Here is a 22,898-nt window from a genome sequence, read left to right as displayed (position 1 = left end):
TTCCTTATTTCATTGCTCAGGCCGAGAGGACTTAGATGCCTTCTCCAGATATGGAATTCTTTCCAACACTCTGACAAACAAATTGAGGGAGATTTTGGGTTTGTTGTGCTGGCTGGTCAACCAGCTGTATCCTCAACAGGTTCTGTTAAATATTTTGTTTTTCTCCAGAGATTTTATTTCTGACTCTCGATTTGTAATGTGGATATTGGCTAGGTGTCCCAAGATTCAGAGTAGGTAGCTGAAATACTCCCAGACAGGAAAAAATGAAAAGGAGTCTGAGCTGTTTTGTTGTTGGTTGGAAAGGAGATTGTTTTATGTTTTCCACCAAACATTTCTCTGCCCTTGTTCCCCCCCTTTCCGCATCCTCAGAGTAACTATGAAGAGTGACTTTCTCTTCATACATTGAAATTTCTGTCTTAAACGTTGATAAAATGTCCATGCAAACTAGGCTTTTTTCTTCCTCATTCTATGTACTTACGATTTCTTTATTCTTTGCTTTTTGGGGTCCCTTACCTCTGTAATCATTTATAAAACCAGAATCCCAATTAATTATTAATGATGTCATTTTGACAAAAGGACAGAGCCTTACGTTTCAGGTAGCTATTCACAAGTTATTCTTGAGAGCTAAGTCTTCAAGGGATTATATTCATAGAAGAAACATGGTGCTATTAAATGATACTTAGTCTCCAGTCAGTAGATATAAATTCTAGAATTGGAACTTCCATTCATTAGATGTCTGACAAGGTGGTAAACTTTTCCAGGCCCCCATTTTCTCATTCTGACAAATAAGAATGTTGTACTAGATGTTTTAGCCATTTTTTAAAACCCTAATATTCTATGGTTTGGGAATTTATAATCCACAGATGTTGATTATAGTAATTAAAATTCTCCATCCCTAACCAAAGTATTAACTTTAAATTAACTAAGATGTTAGAAGTAAACGTCTATGAAAGTATTTTTAATTTAGCTAAACTAGAGCCTTCAAGAATTCCACGTTTAATCATTCAAATTGTAAAAAGCCATTCACTCTCAACTATCAGGAAGACATTTCTAGAAGGGCCGTGGTGGGCAGCATTGAGAATGTGTGGACATCTGGAATGAAACCGTTCCACCTTTTCACTGCTTTTCTTCCCTCCCCAGGAATTCCAAAGCCAGCATGCTCTTGAACTTCATATTTCTGGATTGTAGGTATATAGGGAATGGAGTTTAGAGTATGTACTCTTAAATTCCCCATCATCACAAGACCCTTGAAATAGTGTTCATAACAACAAAAAAAAACCCTCTATATTAAAAAATAGTATTTTAATAGAGTACTATAGACTTTTTAAAAAAAAAAGATATTGTAAATAAAGGAATATTACTAAAATAACTATCAAGGGATGAATGTAAGAGAAATTTTCTTTACTTTCTAGAATAAAATCCCTTGAGTGATTACAGTATTGAGGAAAAAGCCTGATTTAGTTAAAAGTTCACAGTCCTATTCAAAAAGTGTTGATTTAGAACCTACCATGTTCTAGGCACTCCAGCAGTTGCTTTATTTTTCATCCAGTTTAATCCCCACAGTGATACTATAAAAAATATTATTATTTTCTTTTCAGATGATGAAAATGAACATCAGTAAGCTAGAGCTTCCTTGCCCAAGGGTTTAAATTGAGTCTCCTGGCTCCAAGTTTCAAGGAAAAAACATCATCTGAATCCTTTTTTCCCCTAGAAATTAAATTATTCAAGTTCTCATAGTCACTAATAGTATACTAAACAAGTGTTGTGTACGGCAGCGGTCCCCAACATTTTTAGGACTGGTTTGGTGGATGACAATTTTTTCTGCAGACGGTGGGGTGGGGGGATGGTTTGGGCCATAATGCGAGCCATGGGGAGCAGCAGATGAAGCTTCGCTTCCTCACCCACCTCTCGCCTCCTGCTGTGCAGCCCAGTTCCTAACAGGCTGCAGACGGGACCAGTAGCACTCCTGGGGGTTGGGGACCCCTGGTCTATGGGAACCTTTACACTAAAAAGACAAATGATTTGGAAGTAATGAATCAAAACAGCCAGCTCATGCATTGCAATTACATAATTTGTATATAAATGGATTCACTTTGGTAAGCATTCTACTTATAGGTTTGCCCATGCCATAGTAATTTGCTTAGCTAGCCCTTTTTTCAAGAGAAAGTGCAAAGGTGAACATCAACCCGTGTCTCAGCAATTATCTGATTAATGAAATCCATATCAATCTGGATTTATCTTCATGCCATTATGGGAATATACTATAATTATTATACTCGAAGAGATCAATTTGTCTTGGGTGTTGAAGGTTGTGTAATATTAAATCTATGTCTTGGAAAGTGGTAAACATTATAGAAAACACATTTGCCTGCTTTTCATAGTTCAAAATAAGTAAGCACATTTGATGTGAAGAGTGGTTTACATCAAAAAGTTAATAAAGCTTTACAATTTTTAATACCTTTTAACACTCAGAGGAAAGAACTAAGCGATCAGTGTTAAAGTTCCTATTTTAACATGCAAAAACATCCAAAAGAATGGGCCTCAGATTGGTTGAAAAGCAAGCCACACTTAAGCCTGTTTGAATGATTAATGAAATCTTTTCAAAGAGAGGGATGTCTTGCTGTATGGTTTCTCTGGGCCCTGCCTGGAGGAAGTAAAGCTTGGAGGGAGTGGTTTCTTAGGAAGATGGATGAGGCTTTCACCAGGACTGTGTCTACTATTCAGCATCTTTTTGACTGCTGGAACCCACATGCTGGGAAAGCCCGGATTCTCTGATGGGAACATGCAATGTCATATGCTCTGTGTCCAGTCAGAGGGGAATGGTCCTTTTCCTTTTATCCTCATGCAGGGAGGCATGGACCAAAACAGTGGTGGGAAAGACCAAGTTGCAATTTAAAAAGCAAAACAGGTACCTAATTAAGCATGAATTAATGGAATCAAATTCATTCATCTGCACATTATAATTGGAGCTTATTTCCCTGCCCTCGAGGACACTGATTTCAAGCAAATTCTAGCCACTGAACAAGACCAGGTCTGCTCTTATCCTTGACTGACTACAACCTGGATTGAAATGAATCATATCCATCAAAATTCCCCAGCTAAGGGGCTTACCTTTCCATGTTCTCAAATATCTGTCTGATGCTTCATGGAGTGTCTTCTTCATAAAAGTTTGATCCTACACACACACATTTCTCTGTCCCCAAAGACTGTGGAAAACAAAAATGAACCAAGACATCTCTTACTTTCATTGAAACCTGGACAGGAAAGATTAGAAGGAACACCATACTTTCAGGTTCTTTTCAAGGGAATAAATGAAAGAAACAAAACAAAACACATACCTCTAGGTAAAGTCGTCCTCCTGTTTAAATCTGATTATGCTCTTGCTGATCTATCCTATTCCCTAGGAAACACCTGCCTCTCCAGTTGGCCCTCTGTTGGTTAATGACAGTGTGTCAAGGGGAAATAGCATTTCCTCTGTGTTAAAGGTTTCTTTGTTAGAGCTGTATCATATTCAGGCATTTTTCTTTCCTTTCTTTGATAGAGGAAAGATACAGGATGATGAGAAAGCCCTGGCTGACATCACCAGATTACCTTTGAATTATGAAGCCATTCCAGTTGGATCACTAAGGCTTGAATATGCCTTAGGCTCAGAGACATAATTGGAGTTTTCTTTTGCAGTTCCATTTTCCTCTGAAGGGTTACAGAACTAGAGCTAATAGAGGGAGAGGGGGTATTCCAGAACATTATATTTAATTTGGTGGGATTGTCCATTTTGTAATATTCATGTTTCTCAGTCCCTTCACATGCACTTCTTCTTTTGATGCTTCAATAGCTTTTTTTTTTTTTTTAAAAAAAAGCACATAATTCTATCATCAAATATACTTTCTTTCCCTGCAATGTCTTTTCCATTTTGGAGTTGTAGAGAATTGTGCTTATTTTTGTTTTTAAACTACATTATCGTTGGCTTTTTGGTAATAATACTTACACCTATCTTTTGCAATACAGTAAAATTTTGAATGTGGTTCCCCCTAAATTCTCGAGGACAGTGAAAGTAAAGATTTAAAACCAATAGTCTCCCTTTCATGCCTTTGTTTCCCCAACTTTCAGTTAACATTTGAAGCTTCCCTGCTTATATTTGGTAATCAGATGGCTTGGCCTTTCAACTGTTCTCCCTCTACTATAGATTCTGTGGTTATCGTGATTCCACACCCAGGAATCAGGAATTTTTGTGATGTGAAGCAGTAACTTGACGAAATTCCAAGGGGATGAAAACCCTCAGGAAGAATTAGTGTATGTAGGTTAACACAATGTAACAAATACTTTCTAAAACTGAGGCAAAAATGAGTTATTTTCCTCCAAAACAAATTGAGGCAAAATGGCAAAAGGGTCAAAATACAGAATTCATGACTTGGCCTGGAAAACAAAAAGAAGACCTAAAGGCTGAGTCTTGGACCTAAACTGCTTGGACCAAGATTCAAGCAGTCAGAAGAGCTAAACTACTTGAATCCTGGTTAATTGATTAATTGATTAAACAATTATGTATTGAATGCCAGGCACTATCCTATCAGGTAGTGGTGAAAGCAATAAAAATGACAGCTATGATCCCTGTCCTCATGGAACTTATAGTCTAATGGGGGAACATAGTATTATTCAAGTAAATACAAAAACCAGTTACTTACATACGAGTATGAACAATGCTACAAAGGAAAATAGTGAACTAAGAATGGCTTTCACATTTTTAAATGATTGAAAAACTCAAAAGAAGAAGAATGTTCTGTGACATGTAAAAATATATAAAATTTAAAATTTCAGTGTCCATAATTATAGTTTTATTGGAACACAGTCATGCTCACTTGCTTGTGTATTGTCTAGGGCTAATTTTGTACTACAATGGCAGAGTTGAGTAGTTGTGACAGAGACCATATGGTATATAGAGCCTAAGATATTTACTACCTGGCCTTTTGCAGAAAATGCTTATAGACCCTTGTTCTAAGGGAATGAGTTTAAAAGTTGATTTGGTTCCCTTGGTAAAGAAAAACATTGGTTGCAGTTCTTATAAAAATAGAGTACCTAGAGGTTGTAAGCCTTATTTCTGTAGCAATTGCAATTACTACCGGAACTGAATGAGTGGAAATACAAGAAAATTAAGGGAGTTTTACAGGGAAACCTGGTTTGTTCAGAAGAGAAGCCAAGGCTGTATGTTTGTACTTCTTTAATAAATTTTCTGTTTTTCCCTTAAACTATTCATTTCTAGCTCATAATATATTTGTATCTATTTGATTGAGAATAATTTTGTCTTTTTCTCACTTATCTGGTTCAATTTATAGGAAATGAAATTGGTTGGCAGCTGGTGGATATTACCAGTTTCACTGAATCATTCTTTTATTTAAATATGAATCTGTTTATGCTGTGTGTTGATTTTAATTTAATGAAGGGAAACTGTGAGAATTTGGAGAAAATGATGCAGAAGTGGAGAGTAAAATGATGAAGACATCGATTTTGGTCATGGGATTAAGTAACCTAGAGCAAGTTATTTAACCTCTTTTAGCTTTGGTTCCATTACTCTAAAACCAGTATATCAGTACCTCTTTCATATCATTATGAGCATTAGATTAGACAATACATCTAAAATGTCTGGCACAGTGCCTAGTACACAGGCATGCACCAAGCAAAGTTTAAACACATGACTAAAATCTCATCTAGGTTGATTTATAAATTTGAGTTAAATTTGAATTAAAACACTAGATAAAGCATTGATTTATTAAACATGAATAGTAGTGATAAAGGTTTGTGTCCCATACAGGAATCTAAAATATTAGCCATGGAGGTGATTAGTTGTTTAGGTTTAATAACATATGTAAGTTTAATAATGTATATGTTTAACAACGTTCTTCCTGGCTTGGGACAGAGTAGGCTATAAACGTGAATAACATAAAATTCTTATTATCAAAGTAACTGATAATCTGGTTGAGGGGAAAAGGTGTGTTCAGGAAAAATAAAGAAACAAACAAAGAAAGGATCATTAAAAGTATAAAACATGGTTTGAATAAGGAATCAAGAAGCTTCAAAATTTCATATTAGACCATTAGTTGTACAAAAGGGGCAATTTCAAAAGCATGTGTCAGAATTATGATTGATTGGAAAAAATTCTTCAGGTTCTGGACCCTGGAAATCACTTTAATAGAGCTGTTTTAAACATTTTCACAGTGGCACAAGTGGTTTTTGGATCATTCTAGCTCTCTTGAACGGAGCCATTTGATCTGTTTCTCCTCTCACATTCTACCTCTTCCTCCTCATCATAATAATAGCTGTCATTTATTAGACTTTTTAAAAGTAGCAGTTAATATTTGCATATTATGTATTCTTTGCGGGACACTGTCTCAAGTGTATTATTTAATAATCCATATGCATTGTTCAACAATCTTCAATAACAACTTTATGAGGTAGATACTATCTTTATTCCCATTTTACAGATAGGGAGCCTGAAGCAAAGAGAATTCAAGTATCTTGCCCAAGGTTACAACTTATAAATGGCGGGGCTGGGATGTGAACCCAGGTTGTCTGGCTCTAGACTTTGTGTGCTCTTAATTGCTATGCTACACTGCCTATGACGAAGCCCTATAATTGGCGTTATAATTATCTTCATAAGATCTTCATAAGCACCTGCCAAGATACAGATTATTATCTTCATTTTCATATGATAAAACTGAAGATTAATTAAATCTTCCAAAGTCACAGCTAGGACTCAAACCCGGGTTTGGATGAATCTAGTACCTGTTTTCATTACCCAGTTCTGTCTCTTATGGCATTTTGGATATCTTCTAAGCAAGACTTTCAACCTGAACAAAAAAAAAATCTATATACTGTGAATATGTAATATATTTTAGATAGGTGATTTTACTTTTAGGAAGTCTGTTTTTAAACAGATTTCAAAAGTAGATTTTTTTTTGGATAGGAATACATCTAATGCTTGGTAACAAAGCCTTTCATTTATAAATACAGGATTGGAAAGGGTACATATTTCTTAGTTTACTCCCAAAGAGAAATACTGAGAACAACAAAAATAAAAGTCATCTCAATGTGTTAAACCACGCTCAACTTAATCTATAGCAATTTTAGAGCAAATGAACTGTTAGGTTTGTTATGATTATACTCTGTTATCTGGTATTAGAATAACACATACAAATAAAGGAAATTAGCATTTACATCACCATATCAAGTCTAACAAATTTATTTATTGCTAAGAGTGTTTTCCATGAAGAACACGGCATTGGATCAAAAAGATAATTGGGCCAGTGTTCTTGAATGTTGTATAGATGATATTGAAAAGAAACCTTCATGTAGACTTGAAGCTAATGACCTAGTAAGGTGTGTGCTTTGAGTTTTTTCCAGAGACATTAAGGTTTTTTTTTTTTTAACATGTTTATTGGAGTATAATTGCTTTACAATGGTGTGTTAGTTTCTGCTTTATAACAAAGTGAATCAGTTATACATATACATATGTTCCCATATCTCTTCCCTCTTGCATCTTCCTCCCTCCCACCCTCCCTATCCCACCCCTCTAGGTGGTCACAAACCACCTAGCTGATCTCCCTGTGCTATGCGGCTGCTTCCCACTAGCTATCTATTTTACGTTTGGTAGTGTATATATGTCCATGCCACTCTCTCACTTTGTCACAACTTACCCTTCCCCCTCCCCATATCCTCAAGTCCATGCTCTAGTAGGTCTGTGTCTTTATTCCCGTCTTACCCCCCTAGGGCGGTAAGTATAGGTAAGTACCTATACTTCATGACCTTTTTTTTTTTCTTAGATTCCATATATATGTGTTAGCATACAGTATTTGTTTTTCTCTTCCTGACTTACTTCACTCTAGGTCCATCCACCTCACTACAAATAACTCAATTTCGTTTTGCTGTCTCCATTCTCACTTGGAGGCTCCTGGTGTCACAGACTACCAATTTGTATGACGGCTGCCTGCCACAAAGTTATCTGTGGCAAACTGGGTGACACCAACTGGTCTGCCATATATAATCATCTTCTAGCTTCATGTTTCTTGTCATCATTTTTCTGATGGATCTATGCAATCTAGTCTATCATCCAATTTGGTTTACTCACCTTGGCTATTTGTGTGATTCTGGATAAATTTTTTGGTCTCAGCCCTTTCTATGCATAAAGTTAAGAAAGCAATATACTTCCTTCACTTATTTCGTGTCTTCGATTAGTAATTTGAATTAACACTCTTTTTTGGTGAATTGTCAGGTAAAAGTGTTACAAAAAGATTTTTTTTTTTTTTTAAGAAGCCACTGTTCGCCTTGTTCAAATTTGAGCCAACTCAAGTTCTCTTTGGGTAAAAGCCAACTCAAAATATGTCTCAAGTTCCTGACATGAAAGAAGCATAAAAAGGCAGGAAATTTAAGACCACTTAGTGATTTTTAATATCACAAGGAAAAGTTTCATTGATTTTTGGTATCTTTTTCCCTTTAGAAAAATAGATTTTAAATGTTAATAAAGCCCAGGCCAGTCTTCCTTTGAAAATGAAAAAGGAACTGGGGATGCGGTGTTCATTTAATGATGGGTATATGAAAATGACAGCATCCTAGGGAGTGAGGGCAATGATGTAAATATTTTTAAATGAGAATATTAAAGGCTTTTTCCTGACATGCTAAAGGCAACATGTACAGAGAATAGTTAAAATGACTGCAAGTGGGTAAAAAGCTGAACTGGTTTGTTGGAATAAGTATTATTGGGATGTATCTTTGTTTTCCTGATAGGGCTTAAAGAAATGATTGATTAAATATATGTCGTATCTTGGTTTTGGGAAAAAGCTAAACACATTTTTATTTATCAGATGGTTATTTTTCAAAGGCTTTTTATGTGCTTACTCTTCTCTAAAAATTTTTACTTTATCTTCTTTCTTCTCTTCCTAGTTTCACAACTCTGCCGTTGGTCTTATTCTCTCAGTCTTCAGCCATCTCAGCTGTTTCTGGTGGACAGAATACTGTGTTGCCCCCCGCCTTACAACACAACACGTAAGTGTCCAGATTGGAGCTTCAGTTATTCCTAGTTCCTTTCCTAGAGCTTTACAGAGATTGCTGAATGGCCATTTGGGTAGAGTCTCTGAGATCTGTGCTTGTCTGAGCTTACGGGCAATCTCTTATAACGTTAAAGAGGTTAAAACAAGTCAAGAAAAAAATTTAATTAAATGTCATCTCTCTATTGAAGAGTAAATGTCTTCCATATTCTCAACTTCTATCTGAAAATTTTTCTTTTTGAATTTGCCCTTAATTTCACAGTACCTAAAAATTCCCTTAAGACCAACTGGTAGTTGTAAAGTTTAATTAAAAAAAAAAAAAAGATGATGACATAATCACTCTTTAAAAAAAAATCAGGGGATATTAAAAGCAAAGTATTTGGTGTACTCTCTGTGCAAAATTGCAGTCTCACTTTGTCCTGTAATATGTGCCACATCTATCCTTGAGTTGGTATATTCAGTTTTAGGTGGTGCCTAAAATTGATACATGAGGTGCTAACATTGATGAATGAGCTTAAAATTACACTCTAGCCGTGGATGAGGAACTCATATAAACCCACTTATGCAGGAGGAAACAGGAAATGGAGAAGAAACTCCACCAGCAGGGGCAGTGCCCTGCATACTCTTGTGCATATTCACAGTTTGTGACTGGAGGAGTGGCCAGATCCAGAAAGGGCTGTTACCTGTTCTCTCATACCCTCCCTTACAGCAGATTATTTTAAAGGCTTAAACTTGCATTGTATCTCAAAGCTGCATTAATTGTTAATTCTAGCTGAATAGTTTTCTTCTTGACCCAGGGGTAAGCACATTAGAAGGGAAACGTGGCAGGGTATAAAAAGAAGAGCATCACCATTCTTTTCGTTTACGTGGGTGTAATAATTATACACTTTGAGGGGTGAATTGAGTAGAATATTAATATATTCCTCTGTGAGTTCTTTTCAGTTTTCTTATCTCTATACTAGGTATACTCTTTCACCTTTGCAATATTCAGTGTGTCATCACCTTTCATCCTTAGCTTTCCTTTGGGATGTAATCATTAGCAGTTGAGGAAACTTTCACACTGTTTTCAAGGTGAAGGGAGTCATTTAAGTAAGCTTAAGCCAAGTAAGTACTCATTTTCACTAAATATTAAAATAAAAGTCATCTCAGTACAAAGGCCTGTGTTTAAAATATTATCAATGAATGTTCATCTGTTAGCTAGAGAGATTCTTCCTGGCATGAATCCAGGCTTGTCTTCATGAGTGAAAAGAGAACATTTTGTATTCTACCTGCCAGGTGAGAATCTGAGTCATACTTTCCAAACTGCTGTTTTTGGAGGCGGGGAGCCAATGAGAAATTTAAACTGTAGCCGTTTTCCTTCTTCATAAAATGCATAAAATATTGACAGAGTGTGTAATATGGATGGTTTTTAATTTCCAGATCTGGTTATAAAGTTCTAATGAACGATCTAGGAGAACATGAGCTAATTTAGAACATAATTCTTGGAGGAGTGTGTTATGCCCCAGGGCTTTGGTTTTGGAGAGACCTTTGATAATATTTAGCATTTTTCCATTGGGACTCTTAAGTAGCACAATCTGGGTAGCTTTAAGTTAGGATGTTTCATTTCCTTAAAACAGTTTTTCTCTTATTAGCATTCCCAAGCTTTTTGAATGGTTATAGAATATGATTGGATTAATAAAAGGTTTTCTAGGAGACAGCTCAATTCATTAATAGGATTTTTATTATAAAATTAGCATTTATAATATTATATTTTGAAACAGTTGATAAATGAGTTAGACTGTGCATTTTTAGACTAACATTTTGATTACAGTTTTGAAATTGAAAACTCCACATTTTTTGGAGTAATGATGGGTTTGGTGATTCTGTTGCTTAAATTATTTCCTACTCTTATCCATGCTATAATCAAATTTAACAGTTAAAAATATTCATATTGTTATTCACCATTATTATGGGGATCGTAGATTCAGTGAACTGTTTAAATATTCACCTTATCCTTCTTGTTTTCCAATGAGGGTGTTTTCCAGTACCACCAAGCAATTAACTGCATTCTGACACCACCTACCCAGAGATAGTGTCAGATCCCACAGGTTAAGGGCTCAGTCCTATAGCCCTGACCCCTCCCCCACTCCCCTGCCCCAACTTCAGACACTGTCATAAGTCCAGGTTGTCACCTGTGCTTCTGACTGACCAGCTAGATTGGAGGTTCCAAGGACTCTGCCTCCTCGGGGTTGATTAATTTGTTAGAGTGGCTCACAGAACTTAGAGACCACATTTTACTACTAGATTACTGGTTTATTATAAAAGGGTAAAACTCAGGAACAGCCAGATGGAAAAGATGCATAAGGCAAGGTACAGGGAAAGGACGCAGAGCTTCCCTGCCCTCTCCAGGTGCCTTACCCTCCCAGCCCCTCCACATGTTCACCAACCTGGAAGCTCTCTGACTCCTGTCCATTTTGGTTTTTATGGAGGCTTCATTACATAAGCATGGTTGATTAAATCACTGGCCATTGGTGGTGACTGAACTCAATCTCTACTCCCTCTCTCCTACCCAGAGGTGGGGATGGGGGCATGGGGGAGGATTCTAACTCTCTAATGGCAGGGTTGGCTCTACTGATAACCAGCCTCTATCCTTGGGTGCTTTCCAAAAGTCACCTCATTAACATAACAGAAGACACTTATGTCCTCATCACAGGAACCAGGATGAAGACCCAATACATATTTCTTAATTTAAATCACAGTGTCCCAAGTACTCTGGCCCACAATTGTTTTCTCCTTTTTAGAAATCTTATTTCAACTCAAACATCACAGTCCAGTAATGATACAAGAATTGTTTTCCATTGACTACATCAACGATAGACAATTTGCTTCAGCTCTGTTCTGTGTTTCTTGCCTTGCTTAAATAAGCTTCTCATTGCCAGTAGCTTTAGACCAAGTATTAGCCTGTCCTTCAAAGACTTCTCTTACATGACCACATGCTACCCTTTGGAACTTCACTCTCCTGACTCTTCCACAGGAAACGTGTAATTTTCACAAAACAATCTAGTCACTGCCCCTACAATACCCGATATACATCTGTACATGAGTACTTCTTTTTTACATTTTCTCTAGCCTTCATTGTCTTTCCTTTCCCTTTATATATACTCATTACCTTATTAAATCCAATTTAAAAATCACTTTTTGCTTTAAGTATCTCCACATGAATTCTGCTTATAGCTCTCTGTCTCTCCTTACTTTGGATTTCAGTAGCATTCACTATTTATTAGATAACATTCACCAGGCAAATACATGAAAACTTTAAATGTATCTTTTTCTTTTCTTGGAGTATAATAAGCTTAAGGGCAAAAGCTGTCTTATCTGTCTTATTCATATACTGCACATAATACCTGCTCCATAGAAGGCACACACTGTTTGCTGAAAAAGAGTGGAAGGAAGGAAGGAAAGAAAATAGAGAGGAAACGAGGGAGGGAGGGAGGGAGAGAGAGAGAGAAAAAGATTTGTCTCCTGTCCCAATAAGAATGTAAGGTTTTGAAAGATAAGGGCTATGTCTTTGGGTGAAAAGAAACCATGAATATGCATTTCAGAATTGGAGATGCTTAAATATTCATTCATTCAATCAGTACCTATTAAGTTACTCCTTTTCTGTATCCATGAGGGATTTTTGCTCTCTGGGATCACAGGAAGAATCGCACAGCTCTTAGCCTCATTCATCACAACACTCGGGAGAATAACAGTTTCTTCTCACCAAGTTTTTGGGAATATCTGTTAGCTACGTCTTCCATTTCTATATCTGCATAAAAAGAATATTTTTCTTTCATCTACTAAACAGATACTGATTATGGATGGGTCATTGTTACATTAAGAACACAGATAAGTAAAGCCTCAAAATAACCTTAATCTTTCTGTGATGATAAATACCTACTATTTCAGTGCCAGAAAACAGCAATCTAAACCTATTCTGAAGTATACTTATAAAGGATGTATACTCTTACATTAGTGGGCTAGTTGTCTGTGCACCTTCATTCTATATATTTGTTTTTCCTCCACGCCAATGCACAAGAAAGCGGGGCATATATTCACTTTCTTGTTTAATGTCCTCTATTACCAAGGTGGTGATGGATGTCCTAATCAACTCTGCCTGTAAAAAAAAGGGTCAGAGAAGGGGTAGCTTGCTCTGGAGTCTTTTCTGCCAACCCTGTATACCATATCATATCAGTTAGGATACACTCAACAGAATGTAATAAAACCCTTAAGCATTATAGTGACCAGGTTGATTAGCTTAGCAGCTCAGTGGTCGTTCTTTCCATTTTTCTGCACTGCTGTCCTGTCCAGGTGGGCTAGCTCCTCTCCACATTGCTGAAGCTCCAAACATCATGTCCTATACATCAGTGTCAGAGAAAGATTAAGAACAGTTTCTTCCTTTGGCATTAAAAAATATTGAAAATGAAGAGTCTTTTCCCAAAAGTCCTTTAATATTCTTCATATTTTCTATTAATATTTTTCCTTCTCCAAATAGAATCTAGGGCCCATGTGGCCAGAGATATTTCTGTTTTGTCTACTTCTCTTTCCCCTTGTGTCTGCCATGTAGTAGGTGCTCAGTAAATGTTTGTGAAATTAATGAATAAATTTATGTATACATGTCTTATTGGCCAAACTGGATTGCACACACTTTCCCCAAACCAGTCATAGACAAGGACGATGAGACCCTGTGACTGACTGTGACCCCTCAGAGTTTATCTGAGTTGAATGGGAAAGGGTAAACTCCAGAACCAATCGGGACCCTGGCAGCATGAAAAGGAGGCAAGTGGGTTGGTAATACACATGGTCTGCCCTAAATGTCAGAGCAGGGGATTTTGTGTGGGGGCAGAAGTCAGCATTTGCAGTAGGTTTTCAGTAAAGTAGGGTTAATAGAGAAAGAAGCAAATGTGAGCTAAAAAGTAATAAAAACTTTTTCCAACATAGGAAAGAAATGAAACAACATTGGATGCGGTAAGATGGCTGAGTCATGCAGCTTGAGATTGCCCAACTGTTTTTACATCTTTATGTACTCTAAGGCTTTATAATGCCCAATGTAGTGTTAGCTGTTTAATTAAACTTTGTGGTAGAACTTTGTTTTGCTTGTCCCATTTTCCAGATATTATCAGGAATGCTTAATCATATCATTAGGAAGTAGTATCCAAAGTTATTGGAGAAATAAACTGTCTCAGATATTTTAGTTTTATTTCTCCACATTAAATTTTATCTTTCTAGATTTAGGCCTGAACATCCAGTAGAAAACTTTAAATTCTGATTCTGCTACCTACTGGATTTGCTGCAACTTGCTAACAGAGATCTTATTTTGGAAATATTTGGACAGTTAACCAACAGTCTTAGGTCTGATGATTGAAATAATCAGCTCTTCCCCAAACTCCATGTCATTGACCTTGTATTTTTCTGTCATGTGTACCTCCATCATGAAAGCTTTTGCTAAATACTTTCCTGAAAAATGGTAATCAGAGACTTTAGCAAAGTCCAGATACATCAGTCCATCAAAAAAAAAAAAAAAAAAGAAGAAAAAGAAGAAACATTTTCTCCCTTTGAAATCCGTAGTTCTGTCTAGAGATTTTTGTTTTATTTTCAAATAAAAAATGCTTTTAATAATCAGTCCTGGAATCTTCCTCATGTTTTATAAATACTCCTAGATATAAATTTTCAAAATTTACTTTCTCTTCTTTGAATTTCAAATCGATATTTGTCTGTTTCCTATTATCATGCATTTATTTCATTCTCCATGATTTATCAAAGGTTTAAAATTTGATTCAACAGTCTTGTTTGGTATTCTTTTAGAATTTTTGGAAAGGTCTCAAACACATTTCGAAGGGCTAATTTTTCTTCCTTACTTTGGGCTTTAGGGCCTTTTCACCAATATTCTGCTCCCAAAAACTTGAGAATTATGTTCCCTGGCAACTAAGATAGAACTTGATAGAAACTGAACAGTTCCAGTCTCATTACCATGCATTAATAGGGTTCTATCACTTCCATCTGAAGATTTCTTCCTTGAATATTCAGAATAAAATAGACAATATCCTGTAGTGATTAGACACATGGGCTTCAGAGTGTGCCTGCCTGGATTTGAGCCCTGGTTCTGCCACTTACTGGCACTGTGATCTCTTTGTGTCTGCATATGGGAGTAATAATATTCTTTTCGTAGCACTGTTGTGAAGGTTACATGAAATACCACCCAAAAGGTACTTAGCATAGTGCTGGGCACATTGTAATTGCTCAAAAATTGTACCTAAACTATGATGTTGAGAAAGAGATATGGTATTGAAGCAAGGAGAAATAAAGTTTGGGGGGAGGTTTCCAACATGATAGAAATGCAGTGGTGCTAGGAGATTGAATATTCTGCCAAGGATCAAGGTGTTACTTGCATGTGACATTGCATATTTGCTACTTTTGTATATGGCACTTCCTATTAGATTCTACTGCAGTAGTTTAACACTCATGACAAGGGATGAATATAGCCATTTAGAGGGTGTGTAACCCCTAAAGAGCCAGTAAACTTATCTGAGCTTTGACCTTTGCTTCCTGTAAGCACTTGGAAAATGTCAGGTTTTTTTTTTTCCCCCTGAATCTTACCTCAGATGCCCTTTGGTGTGTCTAATATTTCAGACACGACCCTTTGAGACATGCATTTTTCTCCTTCCAATCATCCCCTCCCTTTATAAACATGGACTTGGATCCTAGCCTGTATCTAAATGGGCTCTCTCCTTGTTGAGAGTGTATTAAGATCCATTGATCTTCACAATCTTGAAGTCATCTGTAGCCCCCTGTGTTAAGGTCCATGCTCTGTGTTGTTTTGTTCCCCTGTAGGACTTTCCCAACTCTGAACTCTGCCTCTTAACCTTGGAGATAGACAGTGAAATCTTTGTCTAGTTCTAGATTGTGTGTTTGTCAGACTTTTTAGGGTAAATGGTAAAAATAAACATGTCAGAATAATTTACGTACAAGGATGTTTATTGCAGCTTTATGTGTGATGGTGAAAAATTGAAAACAGACTAAATGCTTATCAACCAGAGAATGGTTAAATAAATTATGTCACATCCATAAGATGGAATACTAGGTAGACATTAAAATAAATGAGGTATATTTATATATAGTTGTATAAAAATTTTCTATAACGTTGGTTCTATAAGAGCAAGTTGAAGAACATTATGTATAGTATGAGCAGTTCTTTTGTGTATGAACACACACACACATATATGTGTGTGTGTGTGTGTGTGTGTGTGTGTGTGTGTGTGTGCAAAATCAAAAAGGTCTACAGGTCTGGCAATTAAGCTCTTAATAGTGGTTATCCTGGAGCAGTGGAGGCTGGGGGCGTGTGAGGAATAAAACTTTCACTTTTATTTAGTACACTTCTGTGATGTTTGAATGGTTTACAGTGAGCATGAAATCTTATAATTAAAATATATAAAACTTATCAAGTAGAAACTGAGTTTTAACTTTATCTGCTTTAATTATGTCACTTATTGATTTTAAAAAATTAAAAAATGAGAAATATTTCATATCTATCCCATCTCCCATCCATAATCCTGGAATCTGATGATAAAAATTAATGTAATGGCCCTGGAATCATAGACTCAATTTGATGCCAATTTACATTTTAATATCCAAGATTAAAATAGTAACTAAACAATTTAATAACTGATGTTATCAATTTGCATTAAACAAAAACTTTTTTAAAGAAAAATAAGGGGAAAATCTTTTCTTACACTATAGTTAAGATGTTTTTTTTAATTTTTGAGTTTTATTTTATTTATTTTTTATACAGCAAGTTCTTATTAGTTATCCATTTTATACATGTTAGGGTATATATGTCAATCCCAATCTCCCAATTCATCATACACTATAGTTAAGGTTTAAAGGGATATTTGTTCAAAGGGAAATAGCTCAGAAACCAAATGTATAACAAAGGACTCTGTGTACAAGAAGTAAATTAAATATTGGGATAGGATATGGGGAAAACTAGTGCCTGGCATACCATTGTCAGGCTTACAAATGTTTTTTGTTATTTTAATAAAGGTGATCATAGTTTGCCTAAGGACAAAGACACAGAATATATTAACTCTGTGTGTGTGTGTGTGTGTTAGGGGAAAGAAAGAAGGAGGAGAGGGAGGGAAGGAAAGACAGAGAGGAAGTAGGAGGGAGGGAAGAAGGGAGAGAGAGAGAGAGAAAAGAGAACTAGAGAGAGAGATATTGAGAGAGAATTGTCCTTACCTCTCAAAGTTCACTTCTCCTTGCTTATGACCTGTGTTCTGGTGTAAGGTCAGAGAAAGTAAACTCTTAGAAAACCTAGAACATGGAAAATGATAAAAGTTATCAAAAAGTAAAAACCTGAGACTTCCAGCTTCTGGTCTAGCATGTAAGAAGGTTGGATGTTGCCACTCTGTTCTAACAACAAGTAAAAGGCTGAACAAACTGAAAAATTGACAACTCTCCTTAGATCCATAAGAGTAGTGAGATCACAGGGAAAACTGCTGTTCCCCCCCAAATTGGAGAGACTGACAGGTGAATACAGGGAATCAAGGCTTACCAAAATAGAAACACATGAACTGAAAGCCCCTTGGGAACCAGTGATGGGATAGAGAAACCTAAACTGTAATAAATGTCTCAGTGTGGACAACTCTGAGAGTTAAATACCCAGCGGGCCCAGCCATGGGGAGAGGGCACCCATGCTCTTGTGAGTTCTATTTCCTGGAGCTCTATCAGGTTCTCAGAGTACATACTGCAGAAAAATCCCCTGCGATTCTGGCAGAGGACAGGGAAAAGGAACCATTTTGAAATATGCCAGAGAATTCTGTTCTTCTTAATAAGGTCTACCGTCAGGAGAAACTAGTTAATGAGAGCCTAACCTGCTGGGGTTTAATGAGCACCTAACTGACATGGGGGAAAGAAAATACCACCTCCAGCCCCCTCTAGTCTTCCATGTGGGAGAAGGGAAATATGCAATGGTCCCCAAGTCTAGCCATCCTTTCCCACCTAAGGGGGATGGGATGGGGAGAACTGAAAAGTACTTGTGAACTTCACAGTCTAGAGGTACAGGCTCACTGAAATATTGGGACTTAATCATGTGAGTACAAAACACTTCCCTTCCCCCTAAACCTTACTGCTGCATTATATTTGTCCCTCAGTAAGTGAGGGGGATTGATTCCAGGACCCTCCACAAATTCCAAAATTCTCAGATGCTCAAGTCCCTTATATAAAATGGTGTGTATTTGCATGTAACATATGCACACCTGCACATCCTCCCATATGCTTTAAATCATCTCTAGAGTACTTATAATATTTAATAAAATGTAGATGTGTAAATAGTTGCCAGTGCACAACAAATCCAAGTTTTGCTTTTTACAATTTTCTGGAATTAAAAAAAATTCAATCCAAGTTAATTGCATCGTGGATATGAAACCCATAGATACAAAGAGCTGACTCTATTTAGGACCTATTTATAGCTGTTATTTTTACCCAACACATCATGCCCAGATATCAAGAAAAAATTACAAGATACACTAAAAGGCAAAAAAGACACAATTGAAAGAGAAAGAGCAAACATCAGAACCAGACACAGATATGGCAGTGATGTTGGTATTATCAGACCATGAATTTAAAATATTTATGATAAATATGCTAAAGGTCCTAATGGATAAGCTAAACAGCATTCAAGAACAGATGGTAAGTGTAAGCAGAAAGATGGAAAATCTAAGAAAAAACAAAACTGCTAGAGATCAAAACCAACATAACAAAAATGAAGAATGCCTTTGATGGGCTTATTAGTAGAATGGACACAGCTAAGGAAAGACTCTTTGATCTGAGAATATCTCAATAGAAACATTTAAAAATGAAAACCTTAAAAAAAGAGAATAAGCACTGGGAAAAAAACCTGGAATATCCAAAGACTGCAAGATATTTCCAAAAGGTGTGACATATTTGTAAGGGGAATACCAGAAGGAGAAAAAAGAGAGAAAGAAACAGAAAAAGTATTTGAAACAATAATGAATGAGAATTTCTCCAAAATTAGTGTCAGACATCAACCCACAGACTCAGGAAGCTCAGAGAACAATAAGTAGGATAAACACAAAGAAAACTGTAGCTAGGCGTATCATTTTGAAACTATGGAAAAGATAAAGAAAATATTCCTGGGCTTCCCTGGTGGTGCAGTGGTTGAGAGTCCACCTGCCGATGCAGGGGACATGGGTTCATGCCCTGGTCCAGGAAGATCCCACATGCCATGGAGTGGCTAGGCCTGTGAGTCATGGCCGCTGAGACTGTGCATCTGGAGCCTGTGCTCTGCAATGGGAGAGGCCACAACAGTGAGAGGCCTGCATACCGCAAAAAAAAAAAAAAAAAAAAAAAAAAAAAAATTCCTGAAAGAATACAGAGGGGAAAAAACACCTTACCTATAGAGAAAAAAAGCTAAGAATTACATATCTGACTTTTCTTAAAAATCTCATAAGCAAGAATAGAGTGGAATCAAATATCTGGTGTTGGAGATAAAAACAAAACAAAACAAAAAACCAGCAACCTAGAATTCTATACCCCGTGAAATTATCCTTTACAAAAAGGAGAAATACTTTGTCAAACAAAAATTGAAATAATTTTTTGCCTGTAGACCTAACCTGTAAGAAATGTTAAAAGAGGTTCTTTAAAGAGAAGAAAAATGATATGGGTCAGAAACTCAGATAAAAAAAGAAAGATCACTGGAGAAGGACTAAGTGAGGGTAAAATAAAACTTTTACTTTTCTTATTCTTAATTTATCTAACAGATAACAGTTCAAAAATAACCATAGCATTTGACTATGTATGCTCGTGTGTATATGTATGCTTATGTGTAAGTGAAATGAATGAATGACAATGATAGAAGAGACAGGAGGAATTATTTTGTTATTATAAGGCACTTTCATTGCCTGTGAAGTGGTAGAGTGTTATCTGATAGTGGACCTGGATGAATTGTTAATGTATATTGCAAACTCCAGGGCAACCATTAAAAAAAGAAGCATAATTAATATGCTAAAAAGGAGAGAAAATGGAATCATATAAAGTGCTTAATCAAAACCACAAAGAGGAGGAGACCTTCAAGATGGCAGAGGAGTAAGACGTGGAGATCACCTTCCTCCCCACAAATACATCAGAAATACATCTACATGTGGAACAACTCCTACAGAACACCTACTGAATGTTGGCAGAAGACCTCAGACTTCCCAAAAGCCAAGAAACTCCCCATGTACCTGGGTAGGGCAAAAGAAAAAAGAAAAAACAGACAAAAGAATAGGGATGGGACTTGCACCACTGGGAGGGAGCTGTGAAGGAGGAAAAGTTTCCACACACTAGGAAGCCCCTTCACTGGCGGAGACAGGGGTGGTGGTGGGGGAATCTTCGGAGCCACAGAGGGTGCAGAGGGCAAAGCCAGGAGATTCTTGTGCAGAGGATGGGTGCCGACCAGCATTCACCAGTCCGAGAGGCTTGTCTGCTCACCCGCTGGGGCGGGTGGGGGCGGGGAGCTGAGGCTCAGACTTTGGAGGCCAGACCCCAGGGAGAGGACTGGGGTTGGCTGCATGAACACAGCCTGAAGCGGGCTAGTGCACCACAGCTAGAAGGGAGGGAGTCTAGGAAAAAGTCTGGACCTGCTTAAGAGGCAAGAGACCATTGTTTCGGGGTGTGCAAGGAGAGGGGATTCAGAGCAACGTCTAAACGAGCTCCAGAGACAGGCGCGAGCTGCGGCTATCAGCATAGACCCCAGAGATGGGCATGAAACGCTAAGGCTGCTACTGCTGTCACCAAGAAGCCTGTGTGCGAGCACAGGTCACTATCCACCCCTCCTCTCCCGGGAGCTTGTGCAGCCCACCACAGCCAGGGTCCCGTGATCCAGGGACAAATTCCCCAGGAGGACACATGGCACACCTCAGGCTCTTGCAACATCATGCCAGCCTCTGCCACCACAGGCTTGCCCCACATTCCATACCCCTCCCTCCCCCTGCCTGAGTGAGCCGGAGCCCCCGATCAGCTGCTCTTTGAACCTCATCCTGAGTGAAGAACAGATGCCCTCAGGCGACCTACATGCAGAGGCAGGTCCAAATCCAAAGCTGAACCCCGGGAGCTGTGTGAACAAGGAAGAGAAAGGGAAATCTCCCCCAACAGCCTCAGGAGCAGTGAATTAAATCTCCACAAACAACTAGATGTACCCTGCATCTGTGGAATACACGAATAGACAATAAATCATCCCAAAATTGAGGCTGTGGACTTAGGGAGCAAAGATATATATATATATTTTTTTTCCTTTTTCTCTTATTGTGAGTATGTATGTGTATGCTTCTTTGTGTGAATTTTGTCTGTATAGCTTTGCTATACAGTTCTGTCTGTCCGTTGTTTTCTTCTTTAATAATTATTTTTTATTTTAATAACATTTCTTTTCTTTCCTTTCCTTTTCTTTCCTTTCTTTCTTTCTTTCTTTTTCTTTTTTTCTTTCTTTCTTTCTTTCTTTCTTTCTTTCTTTCTTTCTTTCTTTCTTTCCCCTTCCTTCATTTTTCTTTCTTCCTTCCTTCCTTCCTTTTTCTTTCTTTCCTTCTTCCTTCCTTCCTTCCTTCCTTCCTTCCTTCCTTCCTTCCTTCCTTCCTTCCTTTCTTTCTTTCTATCTTTCTTTCTTTCTTTCTCTCTCTCTCTTTCTTCTTTCCTCTCTTTTCTTCTGAGTGGTGTGGCTGACAGGGTCTTGGTGATCCAGCCAGGTGTCAGGCCTGTGCCTCTGAGGTGGGAGAGCTGAGTTCAGGACATTGGTCCACTAGACACCTCCCAGCTCCATGTAATATTAAATGGCGAAAGCTCTCCCAGAGATCTCCATCTCAACGCCAAGACCCAGCTCCGCTCAACAACCAGCAAGTTACATTGCTGGACACCCTTTGCCAAACAACTAGCAAGACAGGAACACAACCCCACCCATTACCAGAGAGGCTGCCTAAAATCATACTAAGGTCACAGACACTCCAAAACACACAACTGGACACAGTCCTGTCCACCAGAAAGACAAGATCCAGCCTCATCCTCCAGAACACAGGCACTAGACCCCTCCACCAGGAAGCCTACACAACACACTGAACCAAACTTAGCCACTGGGGGCAGACACCAAAAACAACGGGAATTATGAACCTGCAGCCTGCAAAAAGGAGACCCATAACACAGTAAGTTAAGCAAAATGAGAAGACAGAGAAACACAAAGCAGATGAAGGAGCAAGGTAAAAACCCACCAGACCAAAAAAATGAAGAGGAAATAGGCAGTCTACCTGAAAAAGAATTCAGAGTAATGATAGTAAAGGTCATCCAAAATCTTGGAAAAAAATGAGGAAAATACAAGAAACATTTAACAAAGACCTATAAGAACTAAAGAGCAAACAAACAGTGATGAACATCACAATAAATGAAATTAAAAATTCTCTAGAAGGAATCAATAGCAGAATAACTGAGACAGAAGAACGGATAAGTTCTTATTTAAGTTATTTAAATATACTATAAAATAAAGACTATTACAAGAGACAAAGAAGGACACTACATGATGATCAAGGGATCAATCCAAGAAGAAGATATAACAATTGTAAAAATTTATGCACCCAACATAGGAGCACCTCAATACATAAGGCAAAGGCTAACAGCCATAAAACGGGAAATTGACACTAACACAATCATAGTAGGGTATTTGAACACCCCCACTTGCACCAATGGACAGATCATCCAAAATGAAAATAAATAAGGAAATACAAGCTTTAAATGACACCTTAAACAGGATGGACTTAATTGATATTTATAGGATATTCCATCCAAAAACAACAGAATACACTTTCTTCTCAA

The sequence above is a fragment of the Pseudorca crassidens genome, chromosome 4 (assembly GCF_039906515.1).
Source record: "Pseudorca crassidens isolate mPseCra1 chromosome 4, mPseCra1.hap1, whole genome shotgun sequence".
Taxonomy (NCBI): Eukaryota; Metazoa; Chordata; class Mammalia; order Artiodactyla; family Delphinidae; genus Pseudorca; species Pseudorca crassidens.
Note: the sequence above shows the minus strand (reverse complement) of the source record.